This window comes from Felis catus, chromosome A2, assembly GCF_018350175.1.
Source record: "Felis catus isolate Fca126 chromosome A2, F.catus_Fca126_mat1.0, whole genome shotgun sequence".
In the NCBI taxonomy this organism is placed as follows: Eukaryota; Metazoa; Chordata; class Mammalia; order Carnivora; family Felidae; genus Felis; species Felis catus.
Genome location: NC_058369.1, coordinates 73,334,582 through 73,348,414, shown reverse-complemented (window position 1 = coordinate 73,348,414; position 13,833 = coordinate 73,334,582). Strand labels below are relative to the sequence as shown.

At 41.4% G+C, this 13,833-nt stretch overlaps 1 long non-coding RNA gene across 2 annotated transcripts; it reads right to left on the bottom strand.

The window, feature by feature from the left end:
* Positions 1 to 1,365: 1,365 nt before the first annotated feature.
* On the bottom strand, positions 1,366 to 13,465 carry LOC123383828. 2 transcript variants are annotated; one of them, XR_006594081.1, is made up of 3 exons: positions 12,222 to 13,465; positions 11,648 to 11,751; positions 1,366 to 1,670 (listed from the first exon to the last, which is right to left on the bottom strand). It is a non-coding gene; the product is annotated as an uncharacterized LOC123383828 (long non-coding RNA). The 2 variants fall into 2 exon arrangements; XR_006594082.1 differs by having other exon boundaries at positions 13,315 to 13,465.
* Between the last annotated feature and the right edge of the window lie 368 nt (positions 13,466 to 13,833).

Here is a 13,833-nt window from a genome sequence, read left to right as displayed (position 1 = left end):
GGAACCTTTTAGAAAAGCTAATGGCCAGGCACAATCCCAGAGATTCTGATTTAACTGGTCCAAGTGGAGCCTGAGTATTGGTGTCTTCTAGAAAGTCCTCCAATGATTTTTTGAGTATACAGGATTGGTCTATAAGGAGCTTCTCCCCATTAGCTTCTTCCCAGCCTGAGTGAGTCTTGTCCATTGTGCCCCTAATGACAGCGGATTTTACAAAAGCTTAGGTGATCCCTCTTTACTACAGCTTCAAATGATTCTTCAACTTGGAATTTCACTATGGGAGGCATTTGCTGAAGAAAAAAAACCTACAAGAGGATCACATTTATGTTTTTGTCACAGTTAATGTAAGCATTGATAGGCATTGGCACATATAAATACATACCCGATGCAAATGTAACACATTTTGTGCATACCTCCACAGAATGTGGGAGGACAGGCATTGCTGTGTTGTGACCTGCTGAAATAACATACTTTAAACTTTATTTGGAGTAAGTCTGGAGATCTGCCTTCATAAACTTAGGTGGGAGGACATTAGAGGGGAGCAAAATTTGCCATTCCAAAATGTGTCTCTTTGGCATGTGGATTATTTCAGGCTGACTATTTTTAAGAAATGGAAGACTTAGAAGTTTTTGTGCTTGCCTGGCCCCTATTTACCTAAAAGAATTTAGATAGAGGACCTGGGGAAAGAGACATCACCATAGATGACTAGGTATAATATGAATGAGGTATGGGAGACAGGGAGGAACCTAGCAAAGCCTATCTGATAAAAAGTCCTATGTTTCTGAATGGCTCAGCCAATATTTGTTTACTCTTTCCATTCTTCCCGTGAATTGCCTTCTCTGTCTTTGAAGCCTGGGATCCCTACCCTCTTCTCCTTAGTCTAAAATGACAAATATACCTTATTTTACCTATCTTTGAAATCTCTCGTGTTTATGTAGATTCCCTGTAACTGTGTAACTAAATGTGATTCTCTTCTATTCACCTGATGTCAGTTTAATTCTTAGACCAGCCAGAAGATTAGAGGGTGGAAAAAAGTTTTTTCCTTCCTAATAACATCTTTCAGGGTAAGGGGGCTGCCCAAGAGACAAACTCTCCTCTTGCTCACAGTTATTATTTATTTATTTTTCTTTGTAAATCATTCATCATGTTTTCCTGAAGCAAGACCAACCATCACTGGGAAGATTAAATGGTATGTCAACCCTTGGCACTATAACTTAAGTTTCAACGATTTTTAACTTTTTCAGCTATTCCATACATGCCACACTGGAATTACAGGTTCAAAAATTCTGTGCTCACACTGATTTTGGTCTTTGAAGAACATCCATCTTGTGGAGGTAGGCTAGCCAGGAGACTGTAGATTGTCTGACTTGGTGATTATGAAGCAAATAGAATAGCACCTTGCACCCAGTTAGCCATACTTACGTGTTTGTTAAACAAAAACAAATAAATACAGTGGAAAACTGCTATTTTTGCTTCCTAAAGCCCCTTCCCAAACTTACCTGTAGAGATTAAAGCTTTCAGAAGCAGGGCCAAGTACGGCATTCGAGAGTGCCTTTCTAGCATTTTTGTCTTCATTGACTCCTTCATAATCGTCTCACAGCAAAGGCTTTTACTTTTCCGGTTCTTTTCCCTTCCAGGACCAGAGAGGAATGCTTTGCTTTGTCTCTGAGACTCTGGAGCAGGCAGATTTCATAGAGAAATTACAGGTGAAGGGGCACCTGGGTGGCTCAGTCAGTTAAGTGGCTTACATTGACTCAGGTCGTGATCTCATGGTTCACAAGTTCAAGCCCCATGTCGGGCTCTGTGCTGACAGCTCAGAGCCTGGAGCCCACTTCGGATTCTGTGTCTCCCTCTCTCTCTGCCCCTCCCCTGCTTGTGTTCTGTCTCTCTCACTATCAAAAATAAATAAACATTAAAAAAGCCCACAAGAGGGGCGCCTGGGTGGCGCAGTCGGTTAAGCGTCCGTCTTCAGCCAGGTCACGATCTTGCGGTCCGTGAGTTCGAGCCCCGCATCAGGCTCTGGGCTGATGGCTCGGAGCCTGGAGCCTGTTTCCGATTCTGTGTCTCCCTCTCTCTCTGCCCCTCCCCCGTTCATGCTCTGTCTCTCTCTGTCCCAAAAATAAATAAAAAACGTTGAAAAAAATTTTAAAAAAAAGCCCACAAGAAATTATAAGTTAAATTTAAAGCAACTCCACAAGTTCTTACTAAGCACCACTATCACTAGTTCTGTGTGTGCATATGTATTTCTCATTACACTTCACACACACACACACACACACACACACAACCTATTGGTTTTGGATGGAAGGAGTTTGCAATCTGGTTGATATGTCCATGATTTATCCATATCCCAAATGTCTTCCTACAAAGAGCCTGACATTAAATGGAATAATTTCCTTAGGCTATCTAATGACAGCCCTTCAACTGTAAGCGACTAGGTTAGACTCTGGCTAACTTAGGTTAAAAAAGCAAATTTGCTGGAAAGGTAATGGAGAATGCTCAGAATGAAAAAAAAGCTTCGTGACCATTTTTCTCAAAGACACTATGCTATGTTGTGCTTTGTTAGACAGGGTGAGAAATTTGGATTTAATTACAATGAGAAAGGAAACTATCGATGGATTTAAGGGAGAGAAGTGGTACGATCTGATTTATATTTTTAAGTAATGTCTCTAGCTGCTGTGTGGCTAATGGATTGTAGACATGGGAGATGGGATCAGGATAATAAGTTAGGAGACATATTTCAGCCAGGTGAGAAATGATGGGGCTCTTGCTGGTGAGAAATATCCACACAGAGGGTAACAAACTGAGGTGAAACATATTTTTAAGGTTAGGGAAGGAAAAGAATCATCAAAGTCTCCTTATCAGAGGCTCTAAGGCTTCTGACAGGACCAAGTAGGTGAAAGTCATGCTACTTACTAAGAAAAAAAAAATGGAAAAGAAACATGTTTGGGGGGGTATCGAAATTACTGCTATGGCGGTTTGAGGTGCCTAACATATGATCCACATGGAAATGGTAAGTCAGGAGTAGGTTCTGAGTCTGGAGTTTCAGGAAAGACCAGGGCTGAGGCTATCTCTTTTCAAGTTTTATATAGGTGAATTTAATATGGTGGGTCTGGATAAGTTTTTTAAGTTAAAAGCACAGAGAACAGAAGACAGCTACGATGGTACTCTCGGGTGGGCACTTCTACTTTTAAAGGTCAATCAGAGAAGGCAAGTGAGGGAGAAGTAAAACCGGGAGAGTGTGGTGTCACAGCCACTCAGACAAGATGCATGAAATCTCACTGAGAAGTAAAGAGAGGAGAGAGGCCACCAGTGGATTTGGTGGTGGCACGGAGGTGACCTTGACAAAGGCAGACTCAAGGGTAGAGTAGAAATAGAGGTCTTATTGGGATGAGATGTTTTTTTCTCATTCTACTTAGACAGTGGGAAGCAGGGAATAGGATGTTAGCTGGAGGGGGTGTAGCCTCAAGGTAGGAATATTTTAAGGTTGCCTGTTTGGATGCTAATGGCAGTGATCCAGTAGGAAGGGAGAATTTGATGATTTAGCAAAGACTGGAGCCAAGTCTTTGAAGAGACGAGAGGGCATGAGATCCAGGTGTATAATTGGAACAGCTACCATTTGGTGGGAATGGGAACTTCCTCCCTTAGCAAAAGGCAGAGAGCAGAAAACAGGTGGTCAGCAAGTATGGTGGAGGAGAGATGAAAAAAGCTCCTAGTTACTTGCTTGTTTCCTCAATAATGAGGCAAGGTCATCAGCTGAGGGTGAGAATACCCTTGGGGTACAAGATATGAGGATAGGTAGAAAATAGTTGTTTGGGGGAGTCTAAAAGTGAACATGAAAGGGAAATACGATAGGCTTCCTGGGACTCTTGAGTGTCCACTTGAGACTTTCAACATGAAATTTATAAGACCAGTCAGTATAATGGGGTTTGTGTCCACCGATGTTTAGCTGCACTGGGGCAGGACCCATGGCTACTATTATGAAAAATACTAGCTGGCATATATTGAATGCTTACTATGTGTCAGACACTTTTTTAAAGCACTTTACAAGTGCTTACTTTATGATGTATGTGCTATTATAGGTAAGGAAACCGAGGCACAGACAGATTAAGTAATTTGTTCAAGGTCACATGGTAAGTAAGGGCTAGAGCCCATTACAGACCCTAGCAATTAGACTCAAAGGACCACATAATTTGCACCTCATAGTGTTATTACTAGGAAAGACAAGCCAATGGCATATGAAGCAGCTAGCATGATGCTCTGCCCATAGGAAACATTCAGTGCATTTTAGCTAATAGGAATAGCAGCATTTAGAGAATGATATTATTTACTCAGCAGAAGTTTGGTAAAGTTTCAAAAAGCTGACATGTATGAATTCTGAGACTAGCACCTGGAACTTATGAAGGTTGGTGCACTTCTGCTCTGTCCCACCCCTACCAACCTTGGTAATCAGACATCTACATCCTTAGTCTTTTGATTGCTAAGAACTGTGTTGCCATGGGAGGCCACTAGGTGGCGCCACCAAAGAGCAAGCCTGTATGATTTACCTTCAGGTCTTGAATTCAGACACAGGTGGGCAAGCCAAAGCTGGACCTCAACAACCAAAAGAAAAGTTGTCATAAATAAGTAAATGGACAGAGAGAGGGATAGAGTTGCATTTAAAGCATATAGTTGGGCAAGCAAATAAAACAAAGGGTATGTATATCCTAAGAAACTGCTATTTGATAGGAGAGCAACAAAAGCCAATGCAAATTTCTTGTGCTTGCGAGCTAAATAAGACAGAAATAATGCCTACTTTCTCAGAATCAAGCTCTGCTCCCCAAATGTTAAATCCAAGGGTCAGACAAAATTTCTAACAGAGGCACGGACATATCCATCTTTCCTTTTTGTGCCTCCAGCTCAGGTAACTGAGATGCGAGCTGTAACTAAGTAAGGTCTGTGTTCCCGCCCTCACCTTCAGCCCAGCCCAGCCTATAATTTGATAGCTATCTTTCTTGCTGGCTGTTCCATCCAAGGTCAACAAATGAAAACACCTAGTGTTCAAGGAACGTTGCCTCATAAGGAGACTATTCCAGGTATCCTCCATTGTGCAACACCTGCATTCCTATCGTTTCTTTCTGAATGGCAATAGTCAGCCACAGAAACAGCACAGCATACTTTTCTTATCTTTATTTCCCTCAGAGCAGTGATGTCATGCGATGGAAATCTCTGCCTGTTTATTGTATCATCACCAATAGCTCTATGATTACATTGTATTCTGAAAAAGGCATAGATGCAATCCATTGAAATGTAAGTCAAATGGAAACCCACCTTGCCACATTATCATGGCATTCGGGTACATTTTCCAAGTTCCACCCTCCCTATCCCTGGCCATCTTCAAGTCTTTGTATTGTTTCCTGGATTGTCCCACTAAGACCATATGTATCTGCTTGTAGCCAGTGCAACTAAGCTCCCTAAACACAGATTCCCATGAAAATGGAACAAAAGAGGAGGGAGAGGCAGAGCATGTTAAATGTCTCATTAGGCCTTCTGTCTGATTCTCATTAGATTCGCTGACTGCTTCTCATTAGGCCCCTGGCCTCGACTCCTTGCAGGCCCTGAATATGTAGGCCAGTGCTTATAGTCATGGTTGGTCCAGAAGATCCATTGCATTTACTCACAAATTGAATGTGGCTTCTGAAAAATCCCAGGCAATTTTGTTTTGGCAAAGTTAAGACAGGCTTGTTGTTGTTATTTGCCATTTTCCAAGCAATCCTAAGCAAGGGTGGGCAGGAGAAATAATTTAAAGACCCAGCACAAAAACTTCAAACTCTGCTGCAGGATTTGGATGCCGGGAGATAAAGAGTCCAGCCTGATGTGTAGATATCAGCAATGTGTGACACTGTGGGAGAAGTCACAAATACCACTGGGTCAGAAAGTAACCGTTGCTGATCTAACAAGATGTCCAGAGGGAAGAGGACAGCTATCAGGGCCTACCAGTGAGCTGCAACTCCTATTCTCCCTGATCTCTGGGAACATTTGCCCAGTTGTTGAATTAAGAGCCTGATAATATTATGGAAAAGTCACCAGACAGCTGAATATTCTACAAATTATGTGTGCAGTGTGAAAGAAATCCTTTATATCTCAATATTCTTCTCACTAAAACAAGTGGCCGATTCTTCTTCTGGGAAGAAAGCTCCCAAGACATGGTATTGCTGATGACATCAGTGGACATGGCCCTAAATTACAACACAAAATGTATATCTCCTGTGGAAGAAACAGATACTGATGAGCCTTTGCTCAAAAAACGAATGCCTACTGTCTATCTTCTCTCTTTGTTCTTGTTTTCTGTCTTGATGTTTGAGTTTCTCACTGATGAACATGAAGTTGATACAAGATGGTTTTGGGAGTCATCTGGTACCAGAAATCAGAGAAGTGATACTCACAAGGAATTATTATTATTATTATTATTATTATTATTATTATTTTCTTCTTGGATAGTCAAGCTTGAAGGAGATTTGATAACTTTAGAAAATAAAGTTTCCCTCTTAATTGATATGTAGTCTGGGTTTGAAATAGCTCTATAGAGGAAAGTCAGATTGCCCAATAGAAACATTTGTAAAATTAGATGTCAATATAAGTTTTGATAACCTTCTTGCTACCTTATGACCCCACACAGAGGGAAGAGGAAGGGTGCCTCCATATAAAACTTTCTCCTCCGTCAGGAAGTCAGGCTGGTATTCCCCAAGGAAGGAGGAGGGTGATGACTCACAGAGGAGGCGGCGGGTGTGGTCCCTTTTAGACATGATCCAGCTGCTCCATAAGCCGGAAAGACATGGTCACTTCTTTGTGGATTTTGCCTGAGTTTGCAATGTCCCATTTTTGTGATAGAGCTGGAATCATATTTTTATCCTGTGTTATATGAAGAATTTGTCTCTGTCCATGACCACATCAATGTAGGTATATATATTTTTTTTATAAAATATTTTTTTTCAACGTTTATTTATTTTTGGGACAGAGAGAGACAGAGCATGAACGGGGGAGGGGCAGAGAGAGAGGGAGACACAGAATCGGAAACAGGCTGTAGGTATATATTTTTAAGGTTATTGCCTTTGTATCAGGCTAGGCAGTCGGTCTTAAGTGGATCTATGTGGATACTAGAGAGTAGAACGTGTCCACATGAAAGGGTATAGCCATTCCAAAGATATTTCTATGAAAGTTTTTTTTTTTCTCTCCTCCAATATTGACTTCTAAGCAAGTTTCAGCATCCTTGGTGAGCTGCCCTCATCCCTTTTGTAAGTGTTTTCTCTTTGGAGAACTTGACTTCTGAGCATTCCAGGAAATATGTATCCCAGACTGCAATGTTCATTCACAACATTCCCAAACAAAAAATGTTTTCTCCCAATTTGCCCATGGAGTACACTGTTTTATGAAGACCTTCTAAGATGGCAGGTCTCTTGTGCATTACTTTCTGAAAGCGACATTCTTATTGGTGCCTGTGGGCCATGATTGCGGAGATGACATAAAAATTTTGGCTCCAAAGCTCTTTAGCAAAAAGCTCCGTTCAGAGACAGGCTAGAACAATGGGCTGAAAATGATCTTGGCCTTTCAAGGGCTTTATCCTATCCAAAGTTCCAGCAGGAGAACCTGATCTCCCAGAAAGTATTTCTTTTATTGCCAACCATAGAGAATCACTGACAAAACTAATTAAAGAATTTGAACCTCATTCTGTCTTTCCTTAGCTGACCCTCAACCAGGGGCTGGACTCGAAACAAAGACACAAGATATAGAATATGAGGCTCTCACCAGGGTAAAGAGGGCTGCGTGCTCTCATTCCCCTCTTTGAAAGAGCTACTTGAACGTAAAATACCTCACCTTTTTTTTTTCTTTTCTTTTTTACAATGGAAAAAGCTTTGGGTTGCCATCAGAAATAATGAAGTTTGAAGTTCCTGAATGTTATCCATTTATTAGATTCGACTTTCCACCCTTCCCTTGAATTCAAGGAGCCAGGTCAAAACGGTGAATTCTCATGGAAAATTAAGCGCTTTTGCAAAGGTGCTTAAAGAAATATAGTTGTTTCAGGTTTCGGACTCTCAAGGGGATGATGGTCATTGATTTCCAGGCTTAAGACAATGATAAAGACTTCCAGATATGAAGGGACTTATGTGGAACCTGGAGAGTCTACTTGAAAGGCCTCCTGCCATAAAATACTTGGTCTTGTCCTGGATAGTCACCCCTCTTGTCCTTTGTTTTTTCCCAACATTTTAAGATTGCATAGTTTGGCAGTCACAGTCATGATCACATGGAATGGCATTTATTGATTGAATATCTTGGCTGATTGAAGAAAACTATTTTAAGATTGTGAAGTGATTTCTGAAAGCTACATAATTATCCACTGAAGTGAAGGGATCTATTATAACATACATCTTTATTAATTATATAGCTTATATAAATTTAAAGAAGAGGGGTCTCAGGGAGGCTCCTGGAAGAATTCTTCATTTTATTGATATGGAAAAATATTAGGCTTAGAGATTCATAATTTATGTTTAAAATTAAAGAGCAGAAACACACATGCTATTTTATTTTAAAACGCATTTTCTTTCTGTTTTAACTTTGTTAACAATAAAACAAAGGTTTTGGCTCAAGACTCTTCATGTGAAAAGAAACGATGGATCTCCGTTCTTGACTTGTACACTAACTTGACTTACTGTTGCCCTACTCATCAGTCTGCACAATCCTGTTTGACCAATTGAGACTGCCCTTGTTGAACAGGCTTTTCCAAAAGCATTTTACATCAAGTCAAGGCCTTCTTAATCCACAGTAAAGCTATGTATATACAAGAGTGGCTAAATATAAACAAGGGTAGACCCAAGCATGTGTTACAAATGAGAACTCATGTGCTCTGCTCTAAGTCTGGCTGGAGTATTGTTCCTGTTGTGTACACGCCTTCGGATATCACCCAGGGAACCAGATGCAATGCTTTGGCGCATCATCTAATCCCTTCACTCTGGAGACCTAGTCTTCAATGCCAGAGAGATTCTCTTGCAAATGACCAAATACTTGACTTTGAACTTTTGATGAAAGATTTAATGTGGGGTGATCAATGAGTGAAACCACCTTATGCAATGCCAGAAATATGCAAAAAGTAAGAAAATGAAATGGGAAATTAACATTCTTGGATTATTTGACCAGGGAGAACAAAAATTGCTTAAAGTAAAGGCTTCTGTGACAATGGGATCTTGGAAGAATTGCAACTCTAATCCAAAGAAAAAAGAAATAGTTGTATGTATTTTTTTTAAAGTTTCTGTGTTCGATTGTGCTATGCAGAATCCACTATTTTCTCTTCCTTTAACAAAATCTTGGGTGTGTTCCATAACTTCCTGGTCACATTTGGTAATTAAAACTTAGTGTGGCTTAATTTAAACCCTTAATTGCATATCCAATTTACAGCTAGAGCTGTGACTCTGGCTGCTTACAAAGAGGGTGGGGGGCAAGATCTGGCTCTGAATCAATACTATCCCCTCCCTCCTCTAGACCCAGCTCCTCCGGAAGACGAAAGGAGGGCTAGGGACTCAGAGAAATCTTTCCTGAAATATCTACTTGCCCTTGAGAGGGAGGAATCTTTGGACACTGATGTGATTCTCCCTGGTTCTGTCTACTACTAGTGGGTTTCACAGAGGTGGCATATGTGTGCTTTTAAGCTTGCCCCACATTCCCCAAAGCAGCATTGGCTGCCATGAACCCTGTGTGGACATTCCAGGTTTTCGCTTGGTGGCTATGGAGGAAACCCATGGCTCCATTTCCTCCACTAATGTTTGAGCTCCTTTAGGTGAAGCCAATGAAAGGCTGGGGTCCTCTTTCACCTCATCCAGGGATGGAAAACATCCTAGATGGGTTGGAGATCACCCTGCCCTCCCCAGGTATTTCTGCCACAGTCCTTCCAAGTTCTGATATTCATGCCTCCAGAAATGTATAGGCTGAAAGAGGGCCACAGAGTGCATAATTCTGTATACCTCTGCCATACCTCAGAGGTACACATCTGGCTCCCCCCACAAGTCTGGCACCTATTCTTCTATGGAGACATGTTGAAGGAGGGTCTGCCAACTTTGGAAGCTCAGGATGCCTCCATTTGGAGAATGAGATGCCAGTTTCCCTTCATTGCAGGTGCCCCAATCGTTATGAGTGACTCTCCAAGAGCCCTCTCAATTTGTTTCAGGAGGGGAAACACACCTTTCCCTGCCCCTCGATTAGGGGTGAGAATATGCACTGAAATTTACATAAGGACCTTGCTAAGCACATCTCCTGCCATCTTCCCTAGACTATGGAGGGCCTGGTGGGATGGCGCTTGGTAAAAGTGGGAACATCCTACTGCCTCTCAGTCACCATGAGGGGTAGTGTCTGGTCCTGATGCATGGTGGCTTCTTGAGGGTCTTGTCAGAATATGGGGATATCTTTGTTCCCAGTGGTATTAAATATCTTGTTATAACAGCAAAATTAGTAGAAGTGACTTATTTGGGGAAAATGTGATTCAAAAAAATGTAATTATTTTGGTATATGGTGGGCAATTGAATGAAAGATTACATTTCACACAGTCTATTTTAATTATTCATTCTCAAAATGATTTTTATATCTAGGACTCAGAGAATAAGCTTTTGCTTCATGAAAAATTAGAGGAAGGAGATGGAACTGAGCTTACCTTCCCAAATCATAGGCTCAGTGCCACAGGACGAAGTTAGAGTCATGGAGCATATGTTGTATCATATGCCCACTTGCTCAGAAACCTTTTGTGAATTTGGCTACTAACTTACAGCCTAAAAATCTTTGGGTCCATTTATGTATTCAGCCTTCCTTCTGGCCACCCTTCCTTCCATCCATTCATTCATCCATCCATCCATCGCAGTGTCCTGATCATCACGTAAAGTGTTACAGTGTTTTATTATAGAGTCCCAGGGTCAACTGCACTGGAACATCTGGATGTGCATTTTAAACAAGTGCCCCAGACGAATCCAATTAAGCTGGAGAAACTAACGAGACATTCAAGTTTCTGAAACTCGGCTATACTGAATACTACAGAAGGGCAACTTTTCACCAACGAAATTGATGCCTGGTCTCCTCACTGATATTTTCCCAGACATAAGTGGTCTCGAGGAGAACCTTCCCTTGAGATGTGTTCAACATGTTTTGTCCACATGCAAACTTTGATGTGCTTATCTATGAAGTCCGAGAGAGAGTTCAAACCAAAAGTGAGCTGACTTCATGCTCTGTAGCCCTCATAACATCCAGTAGGAAGTACTTCTTCATCATCTGAAATTATTGTTCGTTTATTTGTTTACTGCTCATTCTCCACCTTCCCAAACCTGAATGTAAACTCTTTGATACTAAGAAGCTTGCCTTCCTGTTCACCGTGACTGGCAGCACCTGGATTATTACCTAACACAGAAGAAGCATGTTGTAACTGTCTCTTAATGACTCAGAGAGTCACATATGTATACATGAGTAAAACATATTTTTTTTTTCTAAAATAACTGGAAGGCATTGAAGTAAACTAGGGACCACAAGGTATTGAAGAATGGATGGGGTTAATTTTGGAAACATCCCTAAAGGTATCGATCTTGAACTAAAATCTGAAAACCCTTCTGAAATGTGTGAAAAATGAAAAGCAGGGACTTACTTCTTCTCTGTAGACCAGTTCAGGCAGAAGCAGAAGCCTTGAGGCAAAATTGAGGAAAATGTTCTGCAAAATAACAAGGCGAGCCTAGTTGGAGCAGAGAGACCCTGGAGAAGAAAAGTAACAAATGAGAGGGGCATCAGGGTGGGGTAGGAAGAGGAGAATTGGAATCAATGGTCAGAAGTTTATATTTGGTCCAGATGGTAATAGGAAGCCACTGGAGGGCCATGTTTACACATTTTCAAAATCCAATTAGGATACCACATGTTTTTATGGTCTAATCACCCATTTTGGACCCATTAAATAAATTAGTTGAAAGAGAAAAACAAAGGGAAAAAAATAAAACGATGTCATTCGATAGCATTAGGAAATCATGGGATAAATGTGTGAAATTGGAAAGTTTGACCTGGAACCAAATTAATCTAAATAGGGTCTTGATGACTGAGTCTCGAACAGCACCAGGCCCACGCTGATGTTTGAAAATGTGAACAGTTAAGAAAGACAAAAGAGATGATGGTGGTTTGGGTGAGGAAAACAGGCATCTCTCTCCCTCTGAATGATTTAGACATTTACTTACTGAGAGTAGAAGGCTAGGCCAGCTGATTTCTCATGCTCGGTTCCAAGCTCTAGATTCTAACCGTTCTATAAGAACACTGGTTGATACACATGAGGAGGAAGCAGCTGTTTCACTGAATTCCCTCTGGAGAGGAAGGAAGGCCAGCCATCCAGATGGGAGCAGGCAAAGGGGGAGAACAGGGGAGAAACAGGCACTGGGAACAGGCCTGGGATTTGGTGTGGCACCTGCTGTCCATCCTGTCCTCAGCCTCAGCCACAAGTAAGAACATACAGAGAATGGGGTGTAGCAACAAAAAAGAAGTGTATGCTTGGGAGAAAGACATAATCCTCGTTCTCTGGTGCTGGGATGATTTCACTTTTTAGAATCCCGTTACTCAAAGTGTGGTTCTCCAACGAGGGCATCCACAACTGCTGGGGGCTTGTTAGAAATACAGAAACTCAGGCCTCAACCCAGACTTACTAAAGAAGAATCTGCACTTTAACACGATTTCCCACGTGACTCATAAGCACATTTCAGTTTGCAAAGCATTGTGTTAGAGGGCTTAAAGAAAACTAGACAAGATGAGGTGAGGAAAGAGAGAGAATTACAATCCCATGGGACAGAACGCAGTGTAAGTAGTTCTCCCACCGTGCCCTTTGAACCTGGATGGGTCACAAGAATTGCAACGGTGAAGACAGACCCACAATGCACATCTATGTGCACATAGGAGGCGCTAGGAATGCATTGGTGGGAACATGTCTGCTGTTCCAACCCCAAATCAGCTTGTCTCTGTCTCTCTACAATGTGACTTTGAAACCACTGTCTTCCCTCTGAATTACACCCAGTTCCTTTCATGAATTATATTTTATGTCCTCTCCTGGTTTCACTTCATCTTCCACTCTCGTAGCTTTCTTGAGTGCAGCCCCGGGTCAACCAATAACCGGGGAAGCCAAACTGAGACAGTTAGAATTGTAATCATTTGCCATTCAGCTGGAAAAATAATGATTCCCCAGTTTCTCAAGTGTGGAAATTTCCCGGAACCAGCTTCTTTCCAGGGCCCAGGGACCCTCCCTCATTAGTTCCAGTGAACTTTCTCTCACTCTGAAGTACTTACTTATACCCCTCGCGAGGTTCCAGATTTAATTAGCTCACACTCTACTGTGCTGCTTTCCATCGCCACTCAAACTCCTTATTGCCTTTTATTGCTCTTTCTTTTCTTTCTTTCTTTTCTTTCTTTCTTTCTTTCTTTCTTTCTTTCTTTCTTTCTTTCTTTTTCTTCTTTCTTTCTTTCTTTCTTTCTTTCTTTTTTCTTCTTTCTTTCTTTCTTTCTTTCTTTCTTTCTTTTTCTTCTTTCTTTCTTTCTTTCTTTCTTTCTTTCTTTCTTTCTTTCTCTTTCTTTCAAGGTTTTTAGTCTCTATGAGGGGAATACACTGTAATGGCTTAGGGCAGCAGTTCATGTCCGATGGATCAGGTTCAACCCAGCCCCACTACTCTGTGATCCTGCTTAAGTTACTCAGTCTCGAGGAGCTGTGGTCTCTTTACCTGTAAAATAGAAATAATAAGAGCAGCTGCATAGAAATTTGTCATTATCAAAAAGACGATGTTACCTAAAGTTGTCAGCACGCCACATGCA